Source organism: Oncorhynchus nerka, linkage group LG12 (genome assembly GCF_034236695.1).
Source record: "Oncorhynchus nerka isolate Pitt River linkage group LG12, Oner_Uvic_2.0, whole genome shotgun sequence".
Lineage (NCBI taxonomy): Eukaryota > Metazoa > Chordata > Actinopteri > Salmoniformes > Salmonidae > Oncorhynchus > Oncorhynchus nerka.
In genome coordinates, this window is record NC_088407.1 from 43843659 (window position 1) to 43862859 (window position 19201).

A 19201-nucleotide genomic window follows, 5' to 3' on the forward strand; every position below is an offset into this window, starting at 1 on the left:
TATGCATGACAGAAAAACAGAAAAGCTCATAGATGTAGCTAGCTATATGGTCTCTTGGATAAATAATTTAAACTAGCTCCAGTAGGCTAATATTTTTGAGCGTGAACTGTACTACTGTAATGTATTGTATTATGCTGAATGATATAGATTGGAATTATGCACATCGTTCAAACTATGATAATGCAGAAGAGAACATGTGATTCCGGTGCAGCACATGCACCCTACAAAGTTACAAACAAAGACTATCAAATTTGTATTTTGAAATATAATAGGACATAGTTGTATAATTTAGTAGACTGACCAATATATAGCCTACCTTTCATAGTATTTCACATAATGTTAGTCTACCTCTTTCTCTCTCCGTTGTTGCTTCATTCCTACCATCATTTTCAACAGTTAAATGAAATAAGTTGCATTGTCCTTATCTTCATCGAATAATGAATGACATCCTTGAATAATATAAAACTAGATGCAGAAGGCGTTCACTTCTCTTCACGAAGATTGAATGGCTATGGGTCTGAATAAATACTGTAACTGCTATAGCATTCCGCCATTGTGCGTTTGCTCTTGTTAAAAAATGTATCATTCAACATAATCTATTGTTTTAATAAATGCTAAAATAACTATATCCAGCACGCTATTCTAGTCCAGCTTTTCCCGCATGGAACTCCAAGAGCTAAGGAGCTTTTTTTTTTAAGGAGATGCCAGCGGAGCATAGGAGCTTGAGTTTTGCACAAGAGATAGAAGGGTGTTATGCATAACCCATCATTAATGACCTAAATATAAGGTGAATGCTGCATTTATTGTATTACCTGAAAGAGGTATGCTAGGACAACTATATAGGGCTATATATTTGAGAGAGAAAAAGACTGTGAGAGAGTGCTTGTGCATGCACTGATTTAAAGCAACAGTATTCTAGTGATAGGTTTGTTTTAAAACACTGAAGCCGCAATTAAAATATACAAATCTTCATAATTAAAAAAAAGGTCATCCCTGAAAGTCAGATACAGATGGGTAAATTAGACTCATTTGGTCTTTATATTACTGTAATGTAGGCCTACTTGTCACGAGAAAAAAGTTACCATGAGATACTGTAGGTGTACATGCACTGTGAACTTCACTCCATAATGAAATAGGCTGTCTGTCCCCACCCTGAACGTTGACTCTTCATGCAGAGGACGTTGAAAAAACAAATGACATTGTAGATACAAAAGTTTAGTCAGCCACCAATTGTGCAAGTTCTCCCACTTAAAAAGATGAGAGAGGCCTGTAAATTTCATCATAGGTACACTTCAACTATGACAGACAAAATGAGGGGGAAAAAATCCAGAAAATCACATTGTAGGATTTTTTATGAATTTATTTGCAAATTATGGTGGAAAATAAGTATTTGGTCACCTAAAAACAAGCAAGATTTCTGGCTCCCACAGACCTGTAACTTCTTCTTTAAGAGGATCCTCTGTCCTCCACTCGTTACCTGTATTAATGGAACCTGTTTGAACTTGTTATCAGTATAAAAGACACTTGTCCACAACCTCAAACAGTCACAATCCAAACTCCAATCCAAATTAATTCTTTTTTTGGTTTTACTAGCGTTTAAGAGCAGTTGGAGGCCACGGAAGGAGTGTTGTATGGCATTGAAGCTCGTTTGGAGGTTAGATAGCACAGTGTCCAAGGAAGGGCCGGAAGTATACAGAATGGTGTCGTCTGCGTAGAGGTGGATCAGGGAATCACCCGCAGCAAGAGCAACATCATTGATATATACAGAGAAAAGTGTCGCCCGAGAATTGAACCCTGTGGCACCCACATAGAAGACTGCCAGAGGACCGGACAACATGCCCTCCGATTTGACACACTGAACTCTGTCTGCAAAGTAGTTGGAGAACCAGGCAAGGCAGTCATTAGAAAAAACGAGGCTACTGAGTCTGCCGATAAGAATATGGTGATTGACAGAGTCGGAAGCCTTGGCAAGGTCGATGAAGACGGCTGCACAGTACTGTCTTTTATCGATGGCGGTTATGATCGTTTAGTACCTTGAGCGTGGCTGAGGGGCACCCGTGACCGGCTCGGAAACCAGATTGCACAGCGGAGAAGGTACGGTGGGGTTCGAGATGGTCAGTGACCTGTTTGTTTACTTGGCTTTCGAAGACCTTAGATAGGCAGTGCAGGATGGATATAGGTCTGTAACAGTTTGGGTCCAGGGTGTCTCCCCCTTTGAAGAGGGGGATGACTGCGGCAGCTTTCCAATCCTTGGGGATCTGAGACGATATGAAAGAGTGGTAGTAGGGGTTGTGACAATGGCGGCGGATAGTTTCAGAAATAGAGGGTCCAGATTGTCAAGCCCGGCTGATTTGTACGGGTCCAGGTTTTGCAGCTCTTTCAGAACATCTGCTATCTGGATTTGGGAAAAGGGGGGGGGGGGGGGAGCTGTTGGCCGAGGTTGGAGTAGCCAGGAGGAAGGCATGGCCAGCCCAGCCGTTGAGAAATGCTTGTTGAGGTTTTCGATATTCATGGATTTATCGGTGGTGACCGTGTTACCTAGCCTCAGTGCAGTGGGCAGCTGGGAGGGGGTGCGCTTGTTCTCCATGGAATTTACAGTGTCCCAGAACTTTTTGGAGTTAGATCTACAGGATGCAAATTTCTGCCTGAAGAAGCTGGCCTTGGCTTCTTCAATACTGACTGCGTGTATTGGTTCCTGACTTCCCTGAACAGTTGCATATCGCGGGGACTATTCGATGCTATTGCAGTCCGCCGCAGGATGTTTTTGTGCTGGTCGAGGGCAGTCAGGTCTGGAGTGAACCAAGGGCTATATCTGTTCTTAGTTCTGCATTTTTTGAACGGAGCATGCTTATCTAAAATGGCGAGGAAGTTACTTTTAAAGAATGACCAGGCATCCTCAACTGACGGGATGAGGTCAATATCCTTCCAGGATACCCGGGCCAGGTCGATTAGAAAGGCCTGCTCGCAGAAGTGTTTTCGGGAGCGTTTGACAGTGATGAGGGGTGGTCGTTTGACTGCGGATCCGTAGCGGATACAGGCAATGAGGCAGTGATCGCTGAGATCCTGGTTGAAGACAGCGGAGGTGTATTTGGAGGGCCAGTTGGTCAGGATTACGTCTATGAGGGTGTCCTTGTTGACAGATTTAGGGTTGTACCTGGTGGGTTCCTTGATGATTTGTGTGAGATTGAGGGCATCTATCTTAGATTGTAGGATTTGTGTGAGATTGAGGGCATCTAGCTTAGATTGTAGGAATGAGGGTGCCTGGGAACAAACTCTGAAGCTAGATGGGGGGCGATCAATTCACAAAATTGTGACCAGGGCACAGCTGGGAGCTGAGGGGGGGGGGGTCGGTAGCAGGCGGCAACAGTGAGAGAATTATTTCTGGAGAGAGTCATTTTTAAAATTAGTAGTTCGAACTGTTTGGGTATGGACCTGGAAAGTATGACATTACTTTGCAGGCTATCTCTGCAGTAGACTGCAACTCCTCCCCCTTTGGCAGTTCTATCTTGACGGAAAATGTTATAGTTGGGTATGGAAATCTTCGAATTTTTGGTGGCCTTCCTAAGCCAGGATTCAGACACGGCAAGGACATCAGGGGTAGCAGAGTGTGCTAAAGCAGTGAGTAAAACAAACTTAGGGAGGAGGCTTCTGATGTTGACATGCATGAAACCAAGTATTTTTCGATTACAGAAGTCAACGAATGAGGTTGCCTGGGGACATGCAGGGCCTGGGTTTACCGCCACATCACCCGCGGAACAGAGGAGGAGTAGTATGAGGGTGCGGCTAAAGGCTATCAAAACTGGTCGCCTAGAGCGTTGGGGACAAAGAATAAAAGGAGCATATTTCTGGGCATGGTAGAATATATTCAGGGCATAATGCGCAGACAGGGGTATGGTGGGGTGCGGGCACAGCGGAGGTAAGCCCAGGCACTGGGTGATGATAAGAGAGGTTGTAATGGGTGAGGTCACTGCATGTGTGGGAGGTGGGACAAAGGAGGTATCAGAGGTATGAAGAGTTGAACTAGGGGCTCCATCGTAAACTAAAACAATGATAACTAACCTGAACAACAGTATACAAGGCATATTGACATTTGAGAGAGACATACAGCGAGGCATACAGTAATTGTAGGTGTTGATTGGGAGAGCTAGGTAAAACAGCAGGTGAGACAACAACAGCTAATCAGCTAGCACAACAACAGCGGGTAAAATGGCGTTGACTAGGCAGAGAGGGTCGGAATTAACTACACACAGAGCCTGAGTGTGGCTGGGGCCGACAGATAAAAACATAAACAAACAGAATGGAGTTCCGTGATTAATGGACAGTCCAGCAGGCATCAGCTATGTAGCCAAGTGATCAGTGTCCAGCAGTCATCAGCTATGTAGCCAAGTTTACAGCAAGGATCCGGTGGTATTGGGCTCTAGCCGTGTATGAGTGTGGTTCAGCTGAGTAGGCCGGGAAGTGGGCCTCAGGGATAGCTTTGATACTGCTTGCAAGCTAGCAGTGAAGATCAGAAGTAGTGGTCCAGGGATTATGGCAGGAATACGGCGTTGTGGTGGAGAGACAGTTATCCAGGCTAAAAAAAAACTGTCTGGCTGTGCAGAAGGTAAGAGCCGCTAGCAGTGGCTAACAATGACTAAATAGCTTGAAGCTAGTTAGCTGGTTAGCTTCTGGAGGTTCTTGAATGTGTTCTAAAAATTAAAAATAATAGCCATTCCGTATCACATTGGGTGAGGCAGGTTACCGGAAGGTATAATCAAATTAAAAATCGAAACGAGATTGAAAATAAATATGGGTCCAGTGAGTGGTTAGGCTAGCTGGGGACACGGCGATTCAGACAGTTAGCAGGCCTGTGCTAACAAGCTAACAGTTAGTAGGCCGGGGCTAAACAAGCAAGCAGATAGCAAGGGCTAGAAAGTTAGCCTTTGGGGGACGTCGCGATGGGGTTAAGTCTGTTTATGTCTCTTCATGAGGTGACATCGATAGACCGGTTGTGGGTCCGGATATTGTAGACCAGGAGTATGCTTCGGTGGTAGCACAGGAGCTCTGGCCGGGCTAGCTTCAAGCTAAGTGGATGGAAACGCTAGCCAGGAGTAGTCATCCGGGGTTGCGGTTAGCTAGTTGTGAAGATCCAGATGAAAATGTTCCGTTTGCGGTGGGAATCCGGGGATAAAAAAAAAAAATAGGTCCGTTATGCTCTGGTTAGAGTCGCGTTGTTCGAACTGGCGAGAGCTTTCCGAGCTAAAGGTTAGCTGATGACCGCTAGCAATGGTTTGCTGAATGATAGCTGGTAGTTAGCTGGCTAGCTTCAGTTGAGGGGTTCCAGATCCGAAGTAAATATAAATACTTTAGAAGAAAAAAAAGCAGATCCACGCTACATTGGGTGAGGCGGGTTGCAGGAGAGTATTTAGATGTTGAGGTTTAGCAAAATATTTTAAAAGATATGCGAAGAAAAATGTAAAAAATGATATATACAAGGTTATGTCGATATAGAACTCGTTTTACTGTGGACATAGATACTTTTGTACCTGTTTCCTCCTGTATCTTCACAAGGTCCTTTGCTGTTGTTCTGGGATTGATTTTCACTTTTCGCACCAAAGTACGTTCATCTCTAGGAGACAGAATGGGTCTCCGTTTCTGAGCGGTATAACGGCTGCGTGGTCCCATGGTGTTTATACTTACGTACTATTGTTTGTCCAGCTGAACGTGGTACCTTCAGGCGTTTGGAAATTGCTCCCAAGGATGAACCAGACTTGTGGAGTTCTACAATAGTTTTTCTGAGGTCTTGGCTGATTTCTTTTGATTTTCCCATGATGTCAAGCAAAGAGGCACTGAGTTCGAAGGTAGGCCTTGAAATACACCTCCAATTGACTCAAATGACGTCAATTAGCCTCTCAGAAGTTTCTAAAGCCATGACCTCATTTTCTGGAATTTTCTGAGCTTTTTAAAGGCACAGTCAACTTAGTGTATGAAAACGTCTGACCCACTGAAATTGTGTTACAGTGAATTATAAGAAATATAATCGTTCCACGGGTGCATGTTCATTAATTGTTTATGGTTCATTAAACAAGCATGGGAAACAGTATTTCAACCCAATACAATGAAGATCTGTGAAGATTTTTTGGATTATTACGAATGATCTTTGAAAGACAGGGTCCTGAAAAAGGGACGTTTCTTTTTTTGCTGAGTTTACAATGCTTTTAGTCCTAGATATGTTCAGGACTAGTTTTACTACCCACCCATTCTAAAACTGACTACAAGTCTTTGTTTAGAGTTGCAGTGATTTCACTAGCTGTGTCCGCTGACATGTTTATGTTGCTTCCCCCCCAGCACTCAGACATAATTTACAAACAATACATATAATGGCAGACTGAAGAAAGCGGTGCAGAATGTCTCGAGATAAAAACACAATATTCAATATCTGTACGTTTGACTAAATATTAGCACTTCACTCAACATAGTCTTGTGCAATAACCTTCAATCTGGATAAAAACACAATCCAAATTATAATGCTAGAGACATTTCTTGACCAATATCACCAATACAATCAACAGACAAACATGTCGGAGAGTAAGCATGGAAAACCAATCCCCAAAATAAAATGAGACATACGATTTATGATTTTCACCACTGGTAATGCTAAGTGTAGCAACCAACTTGCTTAAATCAATAATTGATAAACTGGGCATACTTGAACTTGTCAGTAAAGACATAAATGAGTTGAAGGCGAGAGATTACTGATGAAAAGCTACATCAATGGCGAAGGAAACAGTTTATAAAATAAAATCACATTTGATTTATTTGTCACGTGCTGAATACAACAGGTGTAGGTAGTCCTTATCATGAAATGCTTACTTACAGTACAAGCCCTTAACCATCAATGCAGTTAAATAAATATTGTTCCTAAAAAAGTAGAAAAAAATAATCAAATGAAAAAGTAACAAGAAATGTACTTAACAATAGCGAGGCTATATACAGGGGGTATGTGCTGGGGTACAGGTTAGTCGAGGCAATTTGTTAAGTGACAATGCATAGATAATAAACAGCAGGGCCCTCGGAGTGTGGTGTCAGGAAAATAACCTCACACTCAACGTCAACAAAACTAAGGAGATTGTGGACTTCAGGAAACAGCAGAGGGAACACCCCCCTATCCACATCGATGGAACAGTAGGGTAGCAAGTTTTAAGTTCCTCGGCATACACATCACAGACAAACTGAATTGGTCCACTCACACAGACAGCATCGTGAAGAAGGCGCAGCAGCGCCTCTTCAACCTCAGGAGGCTGAAGAAATTTGGCTTGTCACCAAAAGCACTCACAAACTTCTACAGATGCACAATCGAGAGCATCCTGGCGGGCTGTATCACCGCCTGGTACGGCAACTGCTCCGCCCTCAACCGTAAGGCTCTCCAGAGGGTAGTGAGGTCTGCACAACGCATCACCGGGGGCAAACTACCTGCCCTCCAGGACACCTACACCACCCGATGTTACAGGAAGGCCATACAGATCATCAAGGACATCAACCACCCTTGCCACTGCCTGTTCACCCCGCTATCATCCAGAAGGCGAGGTCAGTACAGGTGCATCAAAGCTGGGACCGAGAGACTGAAAAACAGCTTCTATCTCAAGGCCATCAGACTGTTAAATAGCCACCACTAACATTGAGTGGCTGCTGCCAACACACTGACTCTACTCCAGCCACTTTAATAATGGGAATTGATGGGAAATGATGTAAATATATCACTAGCCACTTTAAACAATGCTACCTTATATAATGTTACTTACCCTACATTATTCATCTCATATGCATACGTATATACTGTACTCTATATCGTCGACTGCATCCTTATGTAATACATGTATCACTAGCCACTTTAACTATGCCACTTTGTTTACATACTCATCTCATATGTATATACTGTACTCGATACCATCTACTGTATCTTGCCTATGCTGCTCTGTACCATCACTCATTCATATATCCTTATGTACATATTCTTTATCCCCTTACACTGTGTATAAGACAGTAGTTTAGGAATTGTTAGTTCGATTACTTGTTGGTTATTACTGCATTGTCGGAACTAGAAGCACAAGCATTTCGCTACACTCGCATTAACATCTGCTAACCATGTGTATGTGACAAATAAAATTTGATTTGAAGTAGCAGCAGTGGAAAAACAAAGGGGGGGGTTATTGTAAATAGTCCAGGTGGCCATTTGATTAGTTGTTCAGAAGTCTTATGGCTTGGGGTTAGAAGCTGTTAAGGAACCTTTTTGTCCTAGACTTGGCACTCTGGTAGCAGAGTGCCAGACCGAAGTCTGACATTTTTTGGGGCCGTACGCACTACACTCTGTAGCGCCTAATGGTCAAATGCCAAGCAGTTGACAAACCAGGCGGTCAGGATGCAACTGGTCAGGATGCTCTCGATGGTGCAGCTGTATAACATTTTGAGGATCTGGGGATCCATGCCAGTCTCCTAAGGGGGAAAAGGTGTTGTTGTGCCCGCTTCACAACTATCTTGGTGTGTTTGGACCATGATAGTTTGTTGGTGTTGTGGACACCAAGGAACTTGAAACTCTCGACCCGCTCCACTTCAGTCCCGTCGATGTAAATGGGGGCCTGTTTGGCTCTCCTTTTCCTATAGTCCACCATCACCACACTGCCAGGTCTCTCACCTCCTCCCTATAGGCTGTCTCATCGTTGTCAGTGATCAGGCCTACCACTGTTGTGTCATGAGCAAACTTAATCATGGTGTTGGAGTTGTGCTTGGCCACACAGTTGTCGGTGAACAGGGAGTACAGGAGGGGACTAAGCACACACCCCTGAGTGGCCCCATTGTTGAGGATTAGTGTGGCAGATGTATTGTTGTCTACCCTTACCACGTGGGGGCAGCCCGTCAGGAAGTCCAGGATCCAGGTCCAGAGGGAGGTGTTTAGTCCCAGGGTCCTTAGCTTAGTGATGAGTTTTGTGGGCACTATGGACATTAACCTCTTAAGTCGACCCGACACGCATGCGTCCCATCTAGCCATCTGGAAATGCAAATGCTAAATGCTAATAGCACTTGTTAAAACTCAAACGTTCATTAAAACACACATGCAGGGTACTGAATTAAAGCTACACTCGTTGTGAATCCAGCCAACAAGTCAGATTTTTAAAATGCTTTTTGGCGAAAGCATGAGAAGCTATTATCTGATAGCATGCAACACCCCGAAATACCCGAAGGGGACGTAAACAAAATAATTAACATAGCCAGCGGTACACAAAATGCAGAAATAAAATATAAAACATTCATTACCTTTGACGATCTTCTTTGTTGGCACTCCTAGATGTCCCATAAACATCACTATTGGGTATTTTTTTCGATTAAATCGGTCCATATATACCCTAAATATCGATCTATGTAAAGTGTGTGATCAAGGAAAAAACAGCTTTTTAAAACGCAACGTCATTTTTTTAAATTAAAAAAGTCGACGATAAACTTTCACAAAACACTTCGAAATACTTTTGTAATCCAACTTTAGGTATTAGTAAACGTTAATAATCTATCACATTGATCACGGGGCGATGTGTATTGAATAGCTCCACGTCTTCAAATCATGTCCGGAAATTTCTCATCCAAAACATCCTGTCGGAGACCGGAAGGCATGGGCTCGCTCTTACTCGTTTGACCAAGAAACAAAGCACAGGCAATTGACAAGACTGGCGACATCCTGTGGAAGCTGTAGGACTTGCAATCTCAGCCCCATTTAATTTGCTTTCTAATAGACAATACATGCAAGTGGCGCATTGATATATTTTCCAGTTTTCAGTGATCAGTTTTTCTTGCACTTTCCGATGAAACACACGTTATGTTATAGTCACAGCCGTGATTTAACCAGTTTTAGAAACGTCAGAGTGTTTTCTATCCACACATACTAATCATATGCATATACAGTTTGTGATTTTGTTACGCCTGTGCTGGTTGAAATAGTTGTTTTTTTATGGGGCTCTATCCTCAGATAATCGCATGGTATTCATTCGCAGTAACTCCTTTTTTAAATCTGACAATGCAGTTGGATTAGCAAGATTCTAGGCTTTCGAAACATGTGAGGCAATTGTATTTTCATGAATGTTTAATATGATTATTTTTGTAGCGATCACCGTATGTTGTCGAATTTCATCCCGCTACCGGGTTCCGTGCGCAGAAAGGTTAAAATAACCATGTTTTCATTAAAGTTAATCTTCTTTTATATATGTTGGCAACTGTTTAATAAAAGCAATAATGCCCTCGAACCTGAGAATTATCATGTGATAACTCTCTCCTAAGTGCTGTTCCCCGGCTCTTGGCTGTCCCTCTCGCCTAACAGCCCTCAGTATTTTACGATAATCCCTGGGTTCTCATGCTTTATTGCCTAATGAGTGCATCGCGGTCATCATAATGACAGTTGGAATGTCAGAATTCTAAGACCTATTTTACTTGTGAAATATGATAAAACACTGGTGGATAATGGTATTTGACTCCAAATAAAGAGCAGTGCTTTTATGAATGATCATGTACGGTATAATCAGGTGGAAATTTGATTACACCCTCACATGTACTCTGTAAACATGGCTGAACCAAATGCCTGTGTCTGTCTTCTATTTAATCCCCAATCAATGCCCCCATGTCCTTTGTCCTTGTGCTGTACTCCCATACCTGTAACCAAATCAAGAAATCCCACAACATCTCCCAATTATAAATGTGAAATAAGCTTTAAAGTACATTAGTTCCTTTCTATGTTAATTGAATTTATCACGGCTGTCAACCCTTTCTCTCTGCACTTGGGCTCCCTGTAACTCTCCACAGTAGGTAAGGTTAACAGGGAGATTAGGAGCACTAGCAACTCATTGACTGGCATATAAGAGCAATTATCTACGAAGTAATTCATCAAGTATGGTGGGTGCTCTGTAGAGTAGATATTCATAGAATATGCATGTGAGATTTGCATTAAACATAATTTGATTCTCACATCACTACTTGTAGTATTGCTTATCTACTGCAGAGGAGAGGTAGGGTTAAGACACATAATGGTATATTTTTTAATGGTTTGTGGTAGAGTCTCACTTCAAATGTGGAAGGCAAAATATAGCAGAATACTATTATGGAAATTCTTGTTTAATGAGAGTGGTAAGAATTACTTGAAAGCAAGTCAGCTTGCCTCCTGAAAAGTTCAAACATGGCAACAAGCTGATTATTTACATTGAAATGTATTTAGCTTACTCTGGCTTTGAAGTAACAATTTAATGGGAAAGAGCTGGATGGCGCAAGTAACATGTCTTGGCATATTATCGAGCTGTGAAATTCAACTAAACTTCAGAGTTTAAACTTCTGAGGAGAAAAACAAGCTAATAGATTTCTATGTGTCTAACATAGGTAAACACTTGAGAGTAGTACATGAGGTTTATGAATAACAATTATTAGGGTTTGTGAGGTATGTTTCCTCAGTAAAGTATTCATCTTAAAAGTTCTAAAAAGATTACACTAGCTATGCTGGCCTATAGTCCCTTTGGAAACCCAACTACCGAACCATCCAATGATCAGATTTATAAATAAATTATCTGGGCTCCCAAAAAGAAAAATCTATATAATATATAAACAACTTTTGGAAAGCTCATTTTCAGAGCTAGCCATTAATAAAGTATGGTCTACAGATCAAAGTGGATCTGAAAAACACATTAACTGGAACAGAATATGGAAAAATATGACCTTGGCATCCCTTAATCCGAACCATCAACTTAAATATTTTAAGGTTGTTCACAGACTGTATTTAACACCAAGAAAACGTTTTTACTATGAAACTGGCCCCAAATCCCAACTATTTACTGTTTCCCCTAAATAAGGTAGGTGTGTTCCATTATATGATGTGGGAGTGCCCAGTTAAATGCTTCTGGGACAAAGTAAAATTAATTTCATAATGCATGAATGTAAATATTCAATGCTTCGCATCAATTATGTTCCTTGTGACGACAGCTCCTTAGCACCCAATCAATCAGAGACGATTACTGCTGGTAGGCAGCACTGCAGCAAAAATCTTAGTGAGATGATTGCCTTCTAAGAGCTTTCTCTTTTTTTATTTTTTTAAGTTAGAATTATCAACAGTGAGAATGAATGGTGCTAATCAAGGAACAAATGAGGTGTGAACAAATGTACTTGACTCTAAAGAAGAATCTCAGTGTCACATCCTGACCTTTTTCATGTCTCTATTTTTTTGTTTGGTCAAGGCGTGAGTTGGGGTGGGCATTCTATGTTTTTGTTCTTTTGTATTTATGTGTTTGGCCTGGTATGGTTCCCAATCAGAGGCCGCTGTCTATCGTTGTCTCTGATTGAGAACCATACTTAGGTTGCCTGTTCCCATCTGTGTTGGTGGGTAGTTGTTTTCTGTTTCTTCACCTTACAGAACTGTTTCATTTCATTCACACTCTCTTTGTTTTTTTTTGGTTATTGCAGTGTTCAGTTTTAATTGTTTACCTTTGATGATCTTCGGATGTTTTCACTCAAGACACTCCCAGTTACACATCAAATGTTCAGTTTGATGATTTTTATATCCAAAACACCTAAGTTTGTTTGTCGCGTTATGTTCAGAAATCCACAGGAAAGAGCGGTCACGACAACGCAGACAAAAATTCCAAATAGTTCTCATAATGTCCACAGAAACATGTCAAACGTTTTTTATAATCAATCCTCAGGTTGTTTTTAAAAACTTCTTATGGATGAGTGTTCCTGTGGCGGGATTAAATCAGCGGAAATTTTAGAGCGCCACCTATAGTTTTTGATAAAACTCAAACTTTCATTAACCTGTTGCTTCTACTCGGGACGCTTGCGTCCCAACTAGAGCTCTGGAAATGCAAATGCGCTACGCTAAATGCTAATAGTATTAGTTAAAACTCAAAAGTTCATTAAAATACACATGCAGGGTATCGAATTAAAGCTACACTCGTTGTGAATCCAGGCAACAAGTCAGATTTTTAAAATGCTTTTCGGCGAAAGCATGAGAAGCTATTATCTGATAGCATGTAACACCCAAAAAGACCCACAGGGGACGTAAACAAAATAATTAGCATTTCGGCGTTACACAAACCGCACAATGAAATAGAAAACATTCATTACCTTTCACCATCTTCTTTGTTGGCACTCCTAGATGTCCCATAAACACTATTTGGGTCTTTATTTCGATTAAATCGGTCCATATAAAGCCTAGATATCGTTATATGTAGACTGTGTGATAAACGAAAAAAACATCGTTTCAAAACGTAACGTCATTTTTTAAAATTCAAAAAGTCGACGATAAACTTTCACAAAACACTTCGAAATACGTTTGTAATGCAACTTTAGGTATTAGTAAACGTTAATAAGCGATAAAATTCATCAGGAGGCGATTTAAAGATCATTAGCTGTCCGTCTGGAAAAATGTCCGGCTAGAAACTCAACGAAAATATCCGGTCCTAGACCATAGGAGATACGGTGCCCTGCATGTGTTTGACCAAGAAAAAACTCGAAGGGAAATGACAAGACTCTAGACACCGTGTGGAAGCTGTAGGTACTGCAACCTCAGTCAATTAATTGTGGTTCACCTTTATCAATGGGTTCAAGTAGCGCATGGATATATTTTCCCATTTTCAGTGATCAGTTTTTCCTGTGCTTTTCGATGTAAATGCCGTTCTGGTAAAGCCACAGCAGTGATTTAACCAGTTTTATAAACGTCTGAGTGTTTTCTATCCACACAGACTAAGCAAATGCATATACTATATTCCTGGCATGAGTAGCAGGGCGCTGAAATGTTGCGCGATTTTTAACAGAATGTTCAAAAAAGTAGAGGGTCGACTTAAGAGGTTAAAACACACATGCAAGGTACTGAATTAAAGCTACACTCGTTGTGAATCTAGCCACCTAGTCAGATTTGTAAAATGCTTTTCGGCGAAAGCATGAGAAGCTATTATCTGATAGCATGCACCCCCCAGAATACCAGACCGTCACCTAAACAACAGATTTTGCGGTAGCCGGCGCTACCCAAAACGCAGAAATAAAATATAAAACATTCATTACTGATAGAGGAATTCTAAATTCCTTTATGCTTTAATTGCCAAAACCAATTCGCACTCATTTCTAATTCATTAATGAATTGTAAGTTCATTAATTATGCATGAAGTAGAATGAGACCAGTCTTAACCTCTTAAGACTCTAGGGGCAGTATTTCATTTTTGGATAAAAAGACGTGCCCGTTTTAAGCGCAATATTTTGTCACGAAAAGATGCTCGAATATGCTTGGAATTGATAGTTTTGGAAAGAAGACAGTCTTACGTTTCCAGAAATGCAAAGATTTTCACTGTGAGTCCCTTAGAACAAATGCTTCGGGCAAAACCAAGATGTATGACCGACCAGGAAATGCACAGGATTTCTGAGGCTACGTTTTCCATGATCGCCTTATATGGCTGTGAATGCGACAGGAATGAACGGACACTTTATCTTGTTTCCCCAAGGTCTCTGCAGCATTGTGACGTATTTGTAGGCATATCATTGGAAGATTGACCATAAGGGACTACATTTACCAGGTGTCCCGCTTGGTGTCTGCATGGCAATCGGTGCGCAAAAGTCAGGTCCCGGTATTTTTCCATTCAAATCTCAGAACAAACCAGGCTACAAGGACGGTGCTTTCAATGGAGAGAAATATGACAAACCACCTTCAGGATTGATTCAAACAACGTTTTCCATGTTTCAGTCGATATTATGGAGTTAATTCGGAAAAAAGTTCGACATGTAGGTGACTGAATTTTCGGTTAGTTTCGGTAGCCAAATGCATAGTAACAAAACGGAACGATGTGTCCTACACAAGAATCTTTCAGGAAAAACTGGACATCTGCTATGTAACTGAGAGTCTCCTCATTTAACATCTGAAGTTCTTCAAAGGTAAATTATTTTATTTGATTCCTTGGCTGGTTTTTGTGAATATGTTGCGTGCTAAATGCTAACGCTAATGCTAAGCTAGCTATCACCACTCTTACACAAATTAGTGATTTTCTCTGGTTCTAAAGCATATTTTGAAAATCTGAGACGACAGGATTGTTAAGAAAAGGATAAGCTTGAGAACAGGCATATTTATTTCATTTCATTTGCGATTTTTAGAAATCGCTAACGTTGCGTTATGCTAATGAGCTTGAGGCTGTAGTTACGCTACCGCATACGGGTTTGGTCGGACTATGAGGTTAAAAGCCAAAAGTAACAGTGTTTATTACAAGAGAGTACTAACCCAAAATACCAAGAACGTTACATTTTAAAGAAAGAGAACATAAAATGACGTCATCAGTTTCACACCCTCTCCCAGCCTTACAATGGCGTAGTATTCAGTCCTAGAGATTTTTTTACTCCCCTCATAAACTACATTCCAACCTGTCTAAAAGATATACTTCTCTCCACTAATGGAATCCAGCCAAAACATTCTTATCTGTTTGAAAAACTATCTTACCCCTCCGCCTTAAACTATCCAGGAGGCACAGACAATTAATTCGTTCTGCTTACATTTTCAGTAACAGCTCAACCAAAAACTCATACTTTTCAAATCATAACATAATAGTATTAGAATAAATGGTTCTAATCAATAATGTATACATAATTAATCATCTAAACTATAATTTCCTCTAACAATTACCTTTGACGAGCTTCTTTGTTGGCACTCATATGTCCCATAAACATCACAATTGGGTATTTTTCCCGATTAAATCCGTCATTGTATACCCAAAATGTCATTTGCTGAAGGCCAGTCTGATCCTGGAAAATGCCCCTTTACAAGACGCAACGTCACTTTTTAAAATTACAAAAGTTGCCTATAAACTTTTACAAATCACTTCAAACTACTTTTCTAAACCAACTTTAGGTATTAATAAACGTTAATAATCTATAAAATTGATCACGGGGCGATCTGTATTCGATAGCAGCAAGTCTTGAAATCATCGTCCATGTTTTCAATTTCACAACATCCTGGGGTGCGCCCAAAGACAGGAAGGGCCTATACGTCATCTAACCAAGGATAAAGCAGACATGAAATGCCAGTACTGGCGACATCGTGTGGAAGCTGTAGGCGTTTACAGGGGATCCTCATTTATTTTCTATCGCCTTAGACAATACATTGAATGGCGGATTAATATTTTTTTTGTGTTTTTGGTAAACAGTTTTACCAGGGATTTTTACTCCTAAACACGTTCTGTTATAGCCACAGACACGATTTAACCAGTTTTAGAGACTTCAGAGTGTTTTCTATACACACATACTTATCATATGCATAAACTATATTCCTGGCATGAGTAGCAGGACTTTGAAATGTTGCGCGATTTTTAACAAAAAGCTGCGAAAATTCGCATCATCCCTAACATGATTTATTAAAATATATATTCGATAATATATAAACCGCAAATGTCTTTCACAGTACACAGTAGGAGAGGGGAAAACAATGGCTGTCCAAATTCTGTTGCGCAAGCAAAAGTCATGTGACCACTTGACGCGATGTTATCGTTCTGGCTCATTTTTCAAAATAAAAGCCTGAAACTATGTCTGAGGACTGTTGACACCTTGAGAAAGCGATAGGAAAAGGAATCTGGTTCATATACCTTTAAATCCAGCAAAGGGAGGCAATGGAACATGGAGTTTTCAAAATAGAAGCCACTTCCTGTTTGGTTTTTTCCTCAGGGTTTCGCCTGCAATATCAGTTCTGTTATACTCACAGACAATATTTTGACAGTTTTGGAAACTTTAGAGTGTGTTCTATGCAATACTAATAATTATATGCATATATTAGCAACTGAGACTGAGGAGCTGGCCGTTTTTCATCCAAGCTACTCAATACTTTCATTTGTGAAATTATTTATTTCCTTAATGCGTTTGAGCCAATCAGTTGTGTTGTGACAAGGTAGGGGTGGTATGCAAAAGAGAGCCCTATTAGGTAAAATACCAACTTCATTTTATGGCGAAGAAAAGAGAAATGACAGTCCACTTTAAGACATGAAGGTCAGTCAATACGGAAATTTCAAGAACTTCAAACATTTCTTCAAGTGCAGTTGCAAAAACCATTACGCGCTACAGTGAAATTGTCTCTCATGAGGGCCGCCACAGGGAAGGAAGACCCAGAGTTACCTCTGCTGCAGAGGATAAGTTCATTAGAGATACCAGCCTCAGAAATGGCAGCCCAAATAAATGCTTCACAGAGTTCAAGTAACAGACACATCTCAACATCAACTGTTCAGAAGAGACTGTGTGAATCAGGCCTTCATGGTCAAATTGCTGCTAAGAAAAATTGCTACTAAAGGACACCAATACAAAGAAGAGACTTGTTTGTGCCAAGAAACACGAGAAATGGACATTAGACCGGTGGAAATCTGTCCATTGGTCTGATGAGCCCAAATTTGAGATTTTTGGATCCTACCGCCGTGTCTTTGAGACTCGAGTAGGTGAACGGATGATTTCATTCAAGATACTACACGTAACCAGCATGGCTACCACAGTATTCTTTAGTAATACGCCATCCCATCTGGTTTGCGCTTAGTGGGACTATCATTTGTTTTTCAACAGGACAATGACCCAACACATCTCCAAGCTGTGTAAGGGCTATTTGACAAAGAAGGAGAGTGAGATCAGATGACCTGCCCTCCACAATCACCCGACCTCAACCCAATTGAGATGGTTTGGGATGAGTTGGACCGCAGAGTGAAGGAAAAGCAGCCAACAAGTGCTCAGCATATGTGGGAACTCCTCCAAGACTGTTGGGAAAGCATTCTAGGTGAAGCTGTTTAAGAGAATGTAAAGCTGTCATCAAGGTAAAGGGTGGCTACTTTGAAGAATATAAAATATATTTTGATTTCTTTTACACTTTATTTTGGTTACTACATGATTCCATGTGTGTTATTTCATAGTGTTGATGTCTTCACTATTATTCTACAATGTAGAAAATAGCAACAATGTAGAAAAACCCTTCAATGAGTATGTGTGTCCAAACTTTTGACTTGTACTGTACATACAAACAATATACACTCTAAGCTGACATATGGAATTGTTTTAAGATTGTCATACTATGGCTAATTTAGCTATTTGATTTTGAATTGTAGAACCCCTTTAGGTATCAAAAAATAGATATACTTTTTGGGGGGGGAATAAAATATTACATTTGGGATTTACTACTAAAGCCCAGAGAAACGCACTGAATAACACATTCATAAATGGCAAAAAAAGACCGTCAAAAAATAAATCCTAAGAAACAAGATTGTGAAGTGTCTGTCCTATATCTAGGAGATATAAGAAAGCTCAGGATTTAAAAAAAAAACTTATTTGTGATAATTAAACTACCTTCATACTTCCATTCATTTAAAAAAAAACAGTACCGGTTACCTTCAGATGAGTCCCGTGCCCAAACTGTTTGAACGATGCAAACAGAAGTTGGCACATCGATGGAACCATCCCCTAACACTTGTGCAAAACATAGTCCACCATGTTCGTGAGTCTCCCCTTTCCATATAGGGGTCAAAATAGTTAGTAGGTCAAACCGTTCAGACACTACAGACGTTTTTGGACTTTGGGGTCGTCCTATAGATGGCATCCCCATAATCCAGGATGTGGAGTAGTGTCATTTAGACCAGGAAGTGTTTAACAGAGTGTGTAAATGAAGATTTGAGTCGGTAGAGAAAGCCTATTCTGGATTTGACCTTTCCTTGAAGATTATTGATTGTTTTTGTGTGTGTGTGGAATGATAGTGGCATGTCCAGCCAGAATCCCAGGTATTTGTATGCACTGACAAATTCCAGGGCAGACCCATCTATTAACCAGTTGAAGCTAGGGGGGCGCTATTTAGTTATTGGATAAAAAAAATGTGCCCGTTTTAAGCGCAATATTTTGTCACGAAAAGATGCTCTACTATGCATGAAATTGACAGCCTTGGAAAGACACAAATCTGACGTCTCCAAAACTGCAAAGATATTATCTGTGAGTGGCCCAGAACTAATGCTACAGGCGAAACCAAGATGCAACTTCAAACAGGAAATGAGCAGGATTTTTGAGGCTCTGTTTTCCATTGTCTCCTTATATGGCTGTGAATATGCTCTGAACGAGCTTATGCGCTCTGCCGTTCGTCCAAGATGTCTGCAGCATTGTGGCGTATTTGTAGGCATGTCATTGGAAGATTGGCCATAAGAGACTACATTTGCCAGGG